The sequence below is a fragment of the Schistocerca americana genome, chromosome 4 (genome assembly GCF_021461395.2).
Source record: "Schistocerca americana isolate TAMUIC-IGC-003095 chromosome 4, iqSchAmer2.1, whole genome shotgun sequence".
Taxonomy (NCBI): domain Eukaryota; kingdom Metazoa; phylum Arthropoda; class Insecta; order Orthoptera; family Acrididae; genus Schistocerca; species Schistocerca americana.
The window spans coordinates 294,945,064-294,958,808 of record NC_060122.1 but is presented as its reverse complement, the minus strand read 5'-3'; positions in this window follow the sequence as shown (position 1 = coordinate 294,958,808).

Here is a 13,745-nt window from a genome sequence, read left to right as displayed (position 1 = left end):
TCTTTCTTTGTGCTACTATTTCGTAATTTCAAAGGTGTTTTCATGAATACACATGGGAATGAAATTTCTTCGACATTACACTACAAACATAGTTCAGTTTTTGTTTTCGTCGCAATAGAAAATTGGAAAATGAATACCTGGGCAATTCCGGGATTGTCAGCTAGTTAACAAATAAAATTTAGCTCCCGCAATTGACGATGTATTCAATAAAGTCACAATAAGGGTTCATTTTCTCGTATGTTACGTAGTGATTCCATGAATTTTTGCAATTGACGATGTATTCAATAAAGTCTTGCTCTTCGCTGTTGTAATCAATGTGATAATTACGAAATACGGCTGTACAAATCGTCGGTAAAAAAACTTTCATGGAACATACATTGAAAAATCTTTTATCCAGATATGTGGAAACAGCATGAAGATACTTGATCGCACATCACATCCTCGCGTTGCTCAAGTAGTTAGTATGTAAATCGAGAGACTACACGACTGAATTCTCCGACGAAGACGTCAGGATAGAAAGAATTATGGTATAAACAAATTAGATCAGTTAATCTAGAAAAGTAAGAACTAAGCAAGTATACAGGTACGCTATAATTCACAGGTCAACACTCTTCTCTGATAATTAGGCCATACTAGCCACCTCTGAAAATCAGTTGTAAACATATGTTCAACCTGCCCGGTTTACTTCCCAAACGCTAGAATTGCAAAACATCAAAAATCGAAAACTAGGCCTGCTAACCTTCGATGGTTCAGATATTAGAAAAAGAGAAAATATTTTTCAGTTATGTTTCATAAGATCAAGTCACTGTAGTTAAAGTACCTCATAGGCATTATTTTATACGATTGAAACTCCGCCAAATCTGGATAAGAAAATCCGTAGACAATATTACATTCCAACCGACTGATATATTTTTGTTTGGCATTGAGCTACATAACAGAGTAGACTTCATTAGAAACTTGATGGTTCGGGAAGTATGTAAGATCGATGTATGATGAACGATGCAGTTAAAGACGTGAGACAACACACTTAAAACACAGAAGTCCATCGCTTTCCAAATTTACAAGTATTTCTTTCATACGTCACAGCGACGCAGTAGAGTGGTGCAAGAAAGGAAAAGACGGACCGGGACGGACAATAGTTAATGGCAGTGTTGTGATGATGATGACTGAATGGAAACGTGCCATCCTCTAAAGTTAATAAAGAGAGCTGTGACCAGACGACAATATAATATGAAACATAAAGACGCCAGAGGGCGAAATTTCCTACGTTAACGAAAGCAGTGAAGAATCTCACTTTGTTGATGCATGGATGGGCTGTTATTTTTGCTAGAAACTAGCGCCTCACATTATACAGGGTGTTACAAAAAGGTACGGCCAAACTTTCAGGAAACATTCCTCACACACAAAGAAAGAAAATATGTTATGTGGACATGTGTCCGGAAATGCTTACTTTCCATGTTAGAGCTTATTTTATTACTTCTCTTCAAATCACATTAATCATGGAATGGAAACACACAGCAACAGAACGTACCAGCGTGACTCCAAACACTTTGTTACAGGAAATGTTCTAAATGTCCTCCGTTAGCGAGGATACATGCATCCACCCTCCGTCGCATGGAATCCATATGCGCTGATGCAGCCCTGGAGAATGGCGTATTGTATCACAGCCGTCCACAATACGAGAACGAAGAGTCTCTATATTTGGTACCGGGGTTGCGTAGACAAGAGCTTTCGAATGCCCCCATAAATGAAAGTCAAGAAGGTTGAGGTCAGGAGAGCGTGGAGGCCATGGAATTGGTCCGCCTCTACCAATCCATCGATCACCGAATCCGTTGTTGAGAAGCGTACGAACACTTCGACTGAAATGTGCAGGAGCTCCATCGTGCGTGAACCACATGTTGTGTCGTACTTGTAAAGGCACATGTACTAGCAGCACAGGTAGAGTATCCCGTATGAAATCATGATAACGTGCTCCATTGAGCGTAGGTGGAAGAACATGGGGCCCAATCAAGACATCACCAACAATTCCTGCCCAAACGTTCACAGAAAATCTGTGTTGATGACGTGATTGCACAATTTTGTGCTGATGGTCGTCAGCTCACACATGTTGATTGTGAAAATTTACAATTCGATCACGTTGGAATGAAGCCTCATCTGTAAAGAGAACATTTGCACTGAAATGAGGATTGACACATTGTTGGATGAGCCATTCGCAGAAGTGTACCCGTAGAGGCCAATCAGCTGCTCATAGTGCCTGCACACGCTGTACATGGTATGGAAACAACTGGTGCTCTCGTAGCACTCTCCATACAGTGACGTAGTCAACGTTACCTTGTACGGCAGCAACTTCTCTGACGCTGACATTAGGGTTATCGTCAACTGCACGAAGAATTGCCTCGTCCATTGCAGGTGTCCCTGTCGTTCTAGGTCTCCCCCAGTCGCGAGTCATAGGCTGGAATGTTCCGTGCTCCCTAAGACGCCGATCAATTGCTTCGAACGTCTTCCTGTCGGGACAGCTTCGTTCTGGAAATCTGTCTCGATACAAACGTACCGCGCTACGGCTATTGCCCCGTGCTAATCCATACATCAAATGGGCATTTGCCAACTCCGCATTTGTAAACATTGCACTGACTGCAAAACCACGTTCGTGATGAACACTAACCTGTTGATGCTACGTACTGATGTGCTTGATGCTAGTACTGTAGAGCAATGAGTCGCATGTCAACACAAGCACCGAAGTCAACATTACCTTCCTTCAATTGGGCCAACTGGCGGTGAATCGAGGAAGTACAGTACATACTGACGAAACTAAAATGAGATCTAACATGGAAATTAAGCGTTTCCGGACACATGTCCACATAACATCTTTTCTTTATTTGTGTGTGAGGAATGTTTCCTGAAAGTTTGGCCGCACCTTTTTGTAACACCCTGTATATAAGGAAAAGATGAAATGATATTCCGTGACAACAGTACAGTCGTCAAATGCATTTTACATCATCAGTTTTACGAAATGTATTAAGATATTCCCTGCAAACATTATGTAAATAGCGACAATACGTCCCGTCGTTCATCAGCGACTTTGCGGAAAATAAATCACCACAAACTTCAGTATAATCATTTCGAATGTAATAGCCGATTCTCGGCTTTACATATTCGACATCCACTGAAGATCATAATGACTACAAAAGTTTATTTAAAACAGTCTCATGGTAGATCCTAGAACCAGTATGACTCGTACCAAACAATAAAAGAAGTATCGCAAAAAAGGTGTGACTAAAAGTTGAAGACGTTAGCTGTAAGCAGTGGTAAGGTACAAGAATGGTCTTTTGAGAAATGAAGTAAAGTTTCAATAAATCTCATAAATTATTTCAAATGCATCCATTGTGAGTTATTTCTTTAGATAAGTAACCGTTTTTAAATATTTGTAAAGTGACGGCACATTTTCAACATCGTAAATTCTCTTCAAAATTTTATTCTTAAAAATACATCAATGGATACTTAACACTGTTTATTTACACACTGAGTGCACTTAACATGGACTAGCATTGACTTACCACTGTTTACTTGGTGGGCGAATTAAGGAAACATTAGTGTGAAACGTTTCAAAAATACAAATTTAGAAGGTGCTATCTTTTTCAGTTTATGGTACTTACATTTGCATTATCATTTTTGCAATAATAAGTTATAACAAACTCAAAAATTAATCTATAATTTAACAGAAAATAAAATTAATTTTATTTTCGTCTTACTTCCGGAAGTAAACAATGTTAAGGATTGCGCTTAACATTTCTGCCATCACAATGTCACGTAAATTAACGTAGCCTACATGATGGTAAGGGACACAACATCGTTTACTTTCTTAAGTAATTATTCACATGTAACTGATGAGCGACATCTTTGAAGGCCCATTTGCCTTCAGGAGCATATCCGGGATCCTACTCGTATTTATCCGCTTAACACTCGGATTTGTATAAATCGTCCCTGAAAAGCGGTTTCTTGGCACGAATACCACACACATTACTACTTCTGGCAGCCAAGTTTTTGGCACTTAACCACTGTTTACATGCACACGTCCTGAAAATGTTGTGATTAGTGAGAATCTGAAATTAGACATAGAGCTGCCATTTCTTGGTTTATCGTGGAACTATCAACTAATACGAATAAAGAACATCACTTAGCATGTTTCACAAGCAATATCTCTGTTTCTTATCGATTATTTACAGCAGAGGTATTCAACTGCACCATTCAAAATAAACGAGTGTGGAGGCTATCGCCGCAGGTTATGCATAGCTCTGGGAGCGATACAAGCTATTACGATGACGCTTTACGCGGAGGGAATAGCTGTGAATGCTGAGGATGTTTTAATCTCCAGTGTTCATCCGGAAAGTGGAAGGCAGAAAGTCATGTTAAATTCATAATAACCAGACTGTATGGTAGTGTCCTGAGATCAGTTTTTAACTTCTGAGCACTGTCTCTCAGTTTCTCAGATTTGCTCTACAGAGCTATTCAGGAGGAGCAGACTATAATTTGACACGAGGTCTCATGCTACCCGTTTCAGTTAGTAATCAGCGACAGCAATATAACTACGACACCACACTACAGAATTAGTGATTCATACGACACAGTTACAGATCTGACACATTATCCACAGGTTGAAAGCAGTGACAAACTAGTCCGACGACAGCTTTTACCGAGAGAAAAATGAGGGATGTCCCATATTACCACAACGTCTGGTATCGAATACAGGGCTTTAGTTAATCGTGCTACCTCGACCAAAAGGATTTAGACTACTCGCAGTAGTACGCAAATTTTAACTTACACATAGGACTGTAAAGATTTTCTTTTTTAAAAGAAAGACCCAAGTTCAAAAAGGTATCTCTTATATACGTATGCCCATACAACTAAGAGGGAGTCTTTCATAAACCATTACAGAAAAACCCACAGACCACGAGATCAGACACAGTGGAAGCCAACGGTGCATCGCAAGACTCGGACGTCTCTTACTTCATAGTTGAGGCAGCTCATTGTTACGGGATGGTCTTACGTACTGGTGCCAATGCGGTGGCGCTCCGTCGTATTCAAAAAATAAAATTTTCGAAGTATTCTCGCAACTGCGGAAAATCCAGACCTCCAACGTATGCAGGTGTATTACTCCATCGTTTCCGCAAAAAACAGCGAGTCGGAAATCTTTTATTGAGAAACGGCTCAAAACACATGAAACTTTGGAGAACGTCTCTCGTGTTAAACTGTGGTACGTGGTTGCTGTGTTCTCCATATTCTTATGCTTGTGGTAGTCTCACTTAAATAGACCGTAGCTTCATACCTACAGGGTGTTTCAAAAATGACCGGTATATTTGAAACGGCAATAAAAACTAAACGAGCAGCGATAGAAATACACAGTTTGTTGCAATATGCTTGGGACAACAGTATATTTTCAGGCAGACAAACTTTCGAAATTACAGTAGTTACAATTTTCAACAACAGATGGCGCTGCAAGTGATGTGAAAGATATAGAAGACAACGCAGTCTGTGGGTGCGCCATTCTGTACGTCGTCTTTCTGCTGTAAGCGTGTGCTGTTCACAACGTGCAAGTGTGCTGTAGACAACATGGTTTATTCCTTAGAACAGAGGATTTTTCTGGTGTTGGAATTCCACCGCCTAGAACACAGTGTTGTTGCAACAAAACGAAGTTTTCAACGGAGGTTTAATGTAACCAAAGGACCGAAAAGCGATACAATAAAGGATCTGTTTGAAAAATTTCAACGGACTGGGAACGTGACGGATGAACGTGCTGGAAAGGTAGGGCGACAGCATACGGCAACCACAGAGGGCAACGCGCAGCTAGTGCAGCAGGTGATCCAACAGCGGCCTCGGGTTTCCGTTCGCCGTGTTGCAGCTGCGGTCCAAATGACGCCAACGGCCACGTATCGTCTCATGCGCCAGAGTTTACACCTCTATCCATACAAAATTCAAACGCGGCAACCCCTCAGCGCCGCTACCATTGCTGCACGAGAGACATTCGCTAACGATATAGTGCACAGGATTGATGACGGCGATATGCATGTGGGCAGCATTTGGTTTACTGACGAAGCTTATTTTTACCTGGACGGCTTCGTCAATAAACAGAACTGGCGCATATGGGGAACCGAAAAGCCCCATGTTGCAGTCCCATCGTCCCTGCATCCTCAAAAAGTACTGGTCTGGGCCGCCATTTCTTCCAAAGGAATCATTGGCCCATTTTTCAGATCCGAAACGATTACTGCATCACGCTATCTGGACATTCTTCGTGAATTTGTGGCGGTACAAACTTCCTTAGACGACACTGCGAACACCTCGTGGTTTATGCAAGATGGTGCCCGGCCACATCGCACGGCCGACGTCTTTAATTTCCTGAATGAATATTTCGATGATGGTGTGATTGCTTTGGGCTATCCGAAACATACAGGAGGCGGCGTGGATTGGCCTCCCTATTCGCCAGACATGAACCCCTGTGACTTCTTTCTGTGGGGACACTTGAAAGGCCAGGTGTACCGCCAGAATCCAGAAACAATTGAACAGCTGAAGCAGTACATCTCATCTGCATGTGAAGCCATTCCGCCAGACACGTTGTCAAAGGTTTCGGGTAATTTCATTCAGAGACTACGCCATATTATTGCTACGCATGGTGGATACGTGGAAAATATCGTTCTATAGAGTTTCCCAGACCGCAGCGCCATCTGTTGTTGAAAATTGTAACTACTTTAATTTCGAAAGTTTGTCTGCCTGAAAATGTACTGTTGTCCCAAGCATATTGCAACAAACGGTGTATTTCTATCGCTGCTCGTTTAGTTTTTATTGCCGTTTCAAATATACCGGTCATTTTTGAAACACCCTGTACATGCTAAACGTGGAAGGAAATTACCTTCCGTTTCAATGCCCAGGATAAATTGACTAAAATCTACATATTATTTAACGCCATCATGAAGGGCTTGTACTACTCAGCCATATCACTGCACTTGGATTCCAGTGCTCGTTACTGGGAAAACTCGGTGATTCACATCGAACAAGCACATATCAAGCGATTCAGCATGTCCTCGTGAAACGTCGTCAGTTGTGCAGTGCAGTGCTTTTCGTAATCGTGAGTACCCCTGAGCGTGGAAAACAGGGGAAAATGTCGCGAAAGTGGACTCATTCAAGTGAAAAAGAGCATACATTCAAAGTCGTACAGTTTTTTCAGAAAGGAAAACAGCAGCATCAGGTAACACCTCTACAAAAAGCAATCTTGTGGACGGCAAAACTGGTGGGGAAGTCAAAAAGAACAGTAAAACACATTTTGGATTATTCTAAAAAGAGGGAGAAACCGGAGAAAAAGTTAAAACTGCTAGAATACAAAGACTTTCTAAAAATATAGCTTGTCTAAATGACTTCGATAAAGCACTTGTTAGAAGGGCATTTCTTGTTTACTATGATCAGAAGAAGGCAATTACAACGCTGAGAAAGCTGCTTATATTTTCAAAAACGGACATAAACTTTCGGTGGAAAAGGAAAGGTTTCGGAAAATTTTGAAAGCTGTGGGATTTTGTTTCAAAAAATTTAAAAATAAGAGAACCATCCCAACAGAATGTTCCGACATTGTTGCAAAGAGTGCGAAACACTTGAGAGCAATCAGAAATATTGAAAAGGGGCCATATAAACCAGTGGTATAGACGGACGAAACGTGGGTGACTGCGCATTATACCAGGAAAAAGTGCTGGCAGCATGAAGAAGTTTCAGGTGTAATGACTAAAAGCAGCGTTGGCTAGAGAGCTATTTTTGCCCAAGCTAGGATTTCATAGAGGGAACAGAGTTTATTTAAGACTCAAAATTAAAATCCCAAGATTATCACGATGATATGAATCTGGATAGCTATACAGAGGTTAGAAGAGAAACTGATTGCTAACACCAGTTGATAGTAATGTTGTTCTTGATAACGTTCCGTTTCAAAAAATGGTTCAAATGGCTCTGAGCACTATGGGACTCAACTGCTGAGGTCATAAGTCCCCTAGAACTTAGAACTAGTTAAACCTAACTAACCTAAAGACATCACAAACATCCATGCCCGAGGCAGGATTCGAACCTGCGACCGTAGCGGTCTTGCGGTTCCAGACTGCAGCGCCTTTAACCGCACGGCCACTTCGGCCGGCCGTTCCGTTTCATACTGTTCAGACAAATGAAGCCCCCGCTACTGCAATTTGGAGAAAAGACATAATTAAACTGCTCGCACAGAACGATATCAGTTTTGAACCGAGCTTAACAATAAACAGGTTTTTACATATTGCACATAATAATAAGCCAAAGCCTGTTTCTAAAGCAGGTGCAGATTTAAAGCGTAAGGGATATATTGTTCTGAGGCTCCAGCCATACCACTATATTTAGAACCGTATAGAGCTAATCTGGAACACAATCAAACAAAAAATTGCAAAGAAAAACGTTTTTTCTATTGATTAAACTGAAACGAATAACGAAAATTTTTCATCTACGATTACCCATTATGAATGGTTAAAAGCTTGGGCACACGTAAAAAGAATTGAAAATGAGTACTGGTGCAGAGATGGGTCAGTGGTAAAAACAAAGCGAATATAATACTAAATGGTGGTCTAGAGAGTGAAGCTGAGTATGCAGCACATGACGACTATAGTGATATGGAAACTGACCATATCAGATGGAACTAGAACGGACTCCAGTGAAAGAGATACAACAGAAGAACTTGGCATCTATCGCTTGTGTGATGGACCATCCACTTCAGAACATCAAGGTTAGTGCAGTTTTCATTGCAGAACTGTAGTTCTACCGTCCTTTCTTCCCTCCATAACAACGATTACGCGCGTACTCACCATTTGCTGACGAAGCGCCCTAACTCTCAGGTGCAATAATATTGTTGTAGGATAGCAGCAAATGAATTTTATGGTTTAAAACATAAACACCACTGCAAAATACATCAGTCACATAAGGGATGGATAACTGACGGCTGGCACGACCATACCTCTATGTGCAACGGCGCGGTTATTTGTGATCGTCCTACAGAAAGCACGTCAGTTCACGTTGTGGTGATTTCTTCTTCTATAATCCGACGCCTTTCCTGTTAAAGGGGCATAATGCTCCTCTATTGGGAAAGCTGTACGCCATCGGCCTTGCCGCAGTGGTTACACCGGTTGCCATCAGATCACTGAAGTTAAGCGCTGTCAGGCTTGTCTAGCACTTGTATGGGTCACCATCTGGGTCTGCGGAGTGCTGTCTGCAAGCAGGGTGCACTCAGCTCTTGTGAGGCCAATTGAGGAGCTGCCTGATTGAGAAGTAGAGAGCCGGCCGCTGTGGCCGAACGGTTCTAGGCGCTACAGTCTGGAACAGCGCGACCGCTACGGTCGCAGGTTCGAATCCTGCCTCGGGCATGGATGTGTGTGATGTCCTTAGGTTAGTTAAGTTTAAGTAGTTCTAAGTTCTAGGGGACTGATGACCTCAGATGTTAAGTCCCACAGTGCTTGGAACCATTTTTTGAGAAGTAGCGGCATCCGTCACGAAAACTGATACTGGCTGGGAGAGCGGTCTGCTACATGCCCCTTCGTACCTTCGTATCCGCAACCGGCGACGCCTACAGGCTGAGGAGGACACGGCAGCCGGTTGGTGCCGCTGAGCCTTCAAGGCCTATTCGGATTGTGTTTGTTTGAACTGGGACAGCTGTAGCAGAACCAGCAACAATACACAAGTCCAATGATCCAACAAATGTTCTTCAAATGGTTCAAATGGCTCTGAGCACTATGGGACTTAACATCTATGGTCATCAGTCCCCTAGAACTTAGAACTACTTAAACCTAACTAACCTAAGGACAGCACACAACACCCAGCCATCACGAGGCAGAGAAAATCCCTGACCCCGCCGGGAATCGAACCCGGGAACCCGGGCGTGGGAAGCGAGAACGCTACCGCATGACCACGAGATGCGGGCGAATGTTATACAATATCAGGTTAGCTGACCAATTAATTGAAACGTAATTTGCGAGTGAAAACTTCAGTATATTGTCACATGTTTGATACGGAACACTGCCAGGTCCGTGCTAATCTTAAGTTTCAGTTTAGTCTTTCACATGTAATCACACTCGTAACAGCCAGCTTATTGCAGTTAACCAAACCCGTTACCAAAAGGATTACAAACGTATTGTCTGTGACAGAATTCTCGCTCTCTCCATTTGATCACTATGAATGTTCAGTTCGCGATCACACCTCGTACAACACGCCACGAGGATTTTGAATATTCAGAAGTCACAGTTTACATATTAAAATCGGAATATCATGTGTTTGTCTTTTTCACACATTCGCGTCCACTTTGTGGCTCTTCACGGACAAGTTTTAACGACTATTCCGTAAAATTTTCACATCTGTTCAGAGCTCCTTATATCCACGTCCGAACATGATCACGGATGAGATCTTTAGTCCAAAAAATACGCGCGAACGTACTGTCCCCTGACTGGCTGATACGCGTCATAGTCAATCCGATATTCGTATTAAACTGAGCAGTCCCGCGTCTTTTACCTCTGAACTGAACACATGTTACGAACGGTTTATTAAACGAAGAAAGTTATAAAAATCCACGGAGAACAAAATAACTTCCTCTTCAAATAACAGAATTATCGTAAAATTTTTCTTGTTTCCCCTGTCCCAAAAACTGGCTAGTTGCACTCAACAATTTTCCCCGAGGATGACTCGCTCTCTCAGTATACAATTCTCACATTATCTTGTACTCAGTTTGAAACGCCTAGTTAAATCCGCAGGACATTCCAGGTACTTGGAATTGTAGAAAGGGGACAAAATGAGCGGCTGTCAGTTACACTCGCACGCATATGACTTTATTTGGTTGCGCAAACATTACAGCGCAAATTTCCGAGCCTAACTATCGACTGAATGTGTCACACAATCTTATGGCTTAAGGGCACAACCTCTTTAATTTTTAAAACGGCTGAAGGCCCATGATTCAAAACACAACTACAAAAAATCTTTACAAGGCATAAAGCAGAAGGGTTTCTCCTTAAATTTTTTTTTTTTTTAATGAGGCTGAAGGCCCAAACAATCTAAGACTTAGCAAGTAAGAAACTTTAATTTTAAGATGGCTGAAGGTCCATGATTGAAAAACACAACTACAATAAATTTTCAAAAGGCAGAAGGCCCAAAGCTTTATAAAAAAAAAATTAAATGAGGCTGAAGGCCCAAACAATGCAAGACTTGACAAGTAAGGAATTTTGAATTTTAAAATGGCCCATTATTTAAAACGCAACTAAAAGCATATAAATTGAAACCATCGGCTATAATCCATTATAATACACAATCAAACACCAATAAGAAAAGGCAGTACAGCCAGCGGCGCTCAGAAGTTTCTGGAGGTCAGTCTGCTCAAAAATGGTTCAAATGGCTCTGAGCACTATGGGACTTAATATCTGAGGTCATCAGTCCCCTAGACTTAGAACTACTTGAACCTAACTAACCTAAGGACATCGCAAACATCCATGCCCGAGTCAGGATTCGAACCTGCGACCGTAGCAGCAGCGCGGTTCCGGACTTAAGCGCCTAGAACCGCTCGGTCACAAAGGCCGGCGGTCGGTCTGCGCTTGAAATATTAACATTCGCTTAGGGGAGGCTAGCCGGAAACTATGAGTACCAGTCAAGGTTTAAACCAACGCGTAAGCCGGGGCCAGCACGGCTCACAGTTAATAGACATTACAATATTCATTTATTTAATACTTTAAATTCACACCATCATTCACACTAATAATTAAACAAATTACCAAATATTTATGAAGTCGCAATAATCGCAATGAATACTGTTTTGTTTCCCAAATATATGGTTTTCACCACTTGATGATTTCACAGTCCGTAAATATGCTGACTTTCTTTCACAGCCAAAACAAGTTGCAGCTAGCTACAGGATCGCAGCGCACCTGTCTTGCGATAACCATGACTCATTCTATGTATCTGTTCCCTTCCGTCTCTTACTTACACAGACGCGATGTAAGGTGCTACGCCTCTATGGACTGCGTAGAGAACTTTACTTAATGTAAGGTACGTCTTGAACGGACACACAGAGGTGACCTGAGGATTTTCCCTTACATAATTAACCAGTAACTTAAAGCTACTGGAGTCATTGTCATATGCTCTGAGCTGTAGGAGGCGCGGTGCGGTACTTCCAAGGAAAACCACGCTGCACAGTTGTAACTGAACTGCACCTGTTGAAACGGAAAACGCACAACGTCTTCTGTTGCTGTATTATTACCATCTCGACATGACGCACAGTGAGTGATGAGTAAGTGAGTGAGCTAGCTGCACCACAGAGAGTTCGACCGGCAACCACATGAACCTGCAACTCAGCCCCAACGTTAACCTTCAGTGTTGATGCATAAGTTTCTAACCACAGAAAACGAGCCTCCAAAGAAGAATGAAAGCTGTGTACGTTGATGATTGTATCGACGTGAGTAACGTGGATTGTTCGTTCTCGTAATGAAGGTAACGGTGGTGCTAACGTCGAAGTGTGTGACACAGCTCGTAGTGGACGACCGCGTACAGCAAGCGACGAGACTCATCGGAATCCGGTCGATTTAATCATCAGAGAAAATCGTCGGATAACACAGACGCAACTCTCAGGTAAGTGTAGCACATCACGAGAGCGTGCACAGGCCATCATCGCAGAACTGCGGTATAAAAAACTGTGCGCATGGCGGGTGCCTCGAATGCTCACTCCTGGCATAAACAGAGGTGGTTGGACATCTGGCAACAATTTCTTTTGCATTTGAGCGTGAGGGTGGTGGGTTCCTTAACATTTTTGCAAATGATGAAAGCTGGCTTCACTGCTTTGATCCCGAGAACTAGAGAGCAAACTTAACGAACACTATCGAGGACTTCACTTTGATAGTGGTTAAGCGGTTCAAGTAGAGGTGAGCTTGTGGCTCCGTCTAAAAATCAAACGTTCTACAGAGATATTAACAAACCAGTCTCCCGTAAGGGAGAAATGAGTTCCTCGCCAGGGTGACTATGTCGAAAAATACTCTAAATATGTAGACATAAAGAAATAAGACGTAGAATTTGAAACGTCCCCTTAGAAAAATTATACAGCTGTGCTTAAACTGACACACAATATTTTTTAGCGCAACGCAATCTGACTTTCAATAATCCCTACAAAAGAATGGCCCTGACTAAAATTAACCTATACCTTTCACAAATCACTTACCTCACAAAAATCTTCGTTACTCGAACTACTGCAATACAGCAAGCGCCACTACTGCCAGCTAAATAAAAGATTCAAACTACGGAAGGCACTAACTACTGATAGGCATAGTTAGCAAATGAAAGATTTTAATAGAGAACAAACAATGTATTTACCTTAATAGTCATAATACATATAGCAGTTCAAGACATCCAGTCTTACAAATTTCAAAACTTCGCGATCTCTCTCCCCACATCCACCACTGCTGGCGGCTCACCTCCAACTGCGCAACGCTACCCGCTGTTAACAGCCAGCTGCCCAACACTACAATGGCAGACAACAATGCAAACTAGCCACAGACTGCACACAGCACAGCCAGTGATTTTCATACAGAGCGCTACGTGGCGTTACCAATAAGGAAACATAAACAGCCTGCTTACATAGCCCCCATGCTCCCCACAAAAATTTTACAAATTGTTTTGGGCAGTTGCCAATACAGATTTGAAAAAAATTTTCATAATTACAATAACAAAGAAATCAA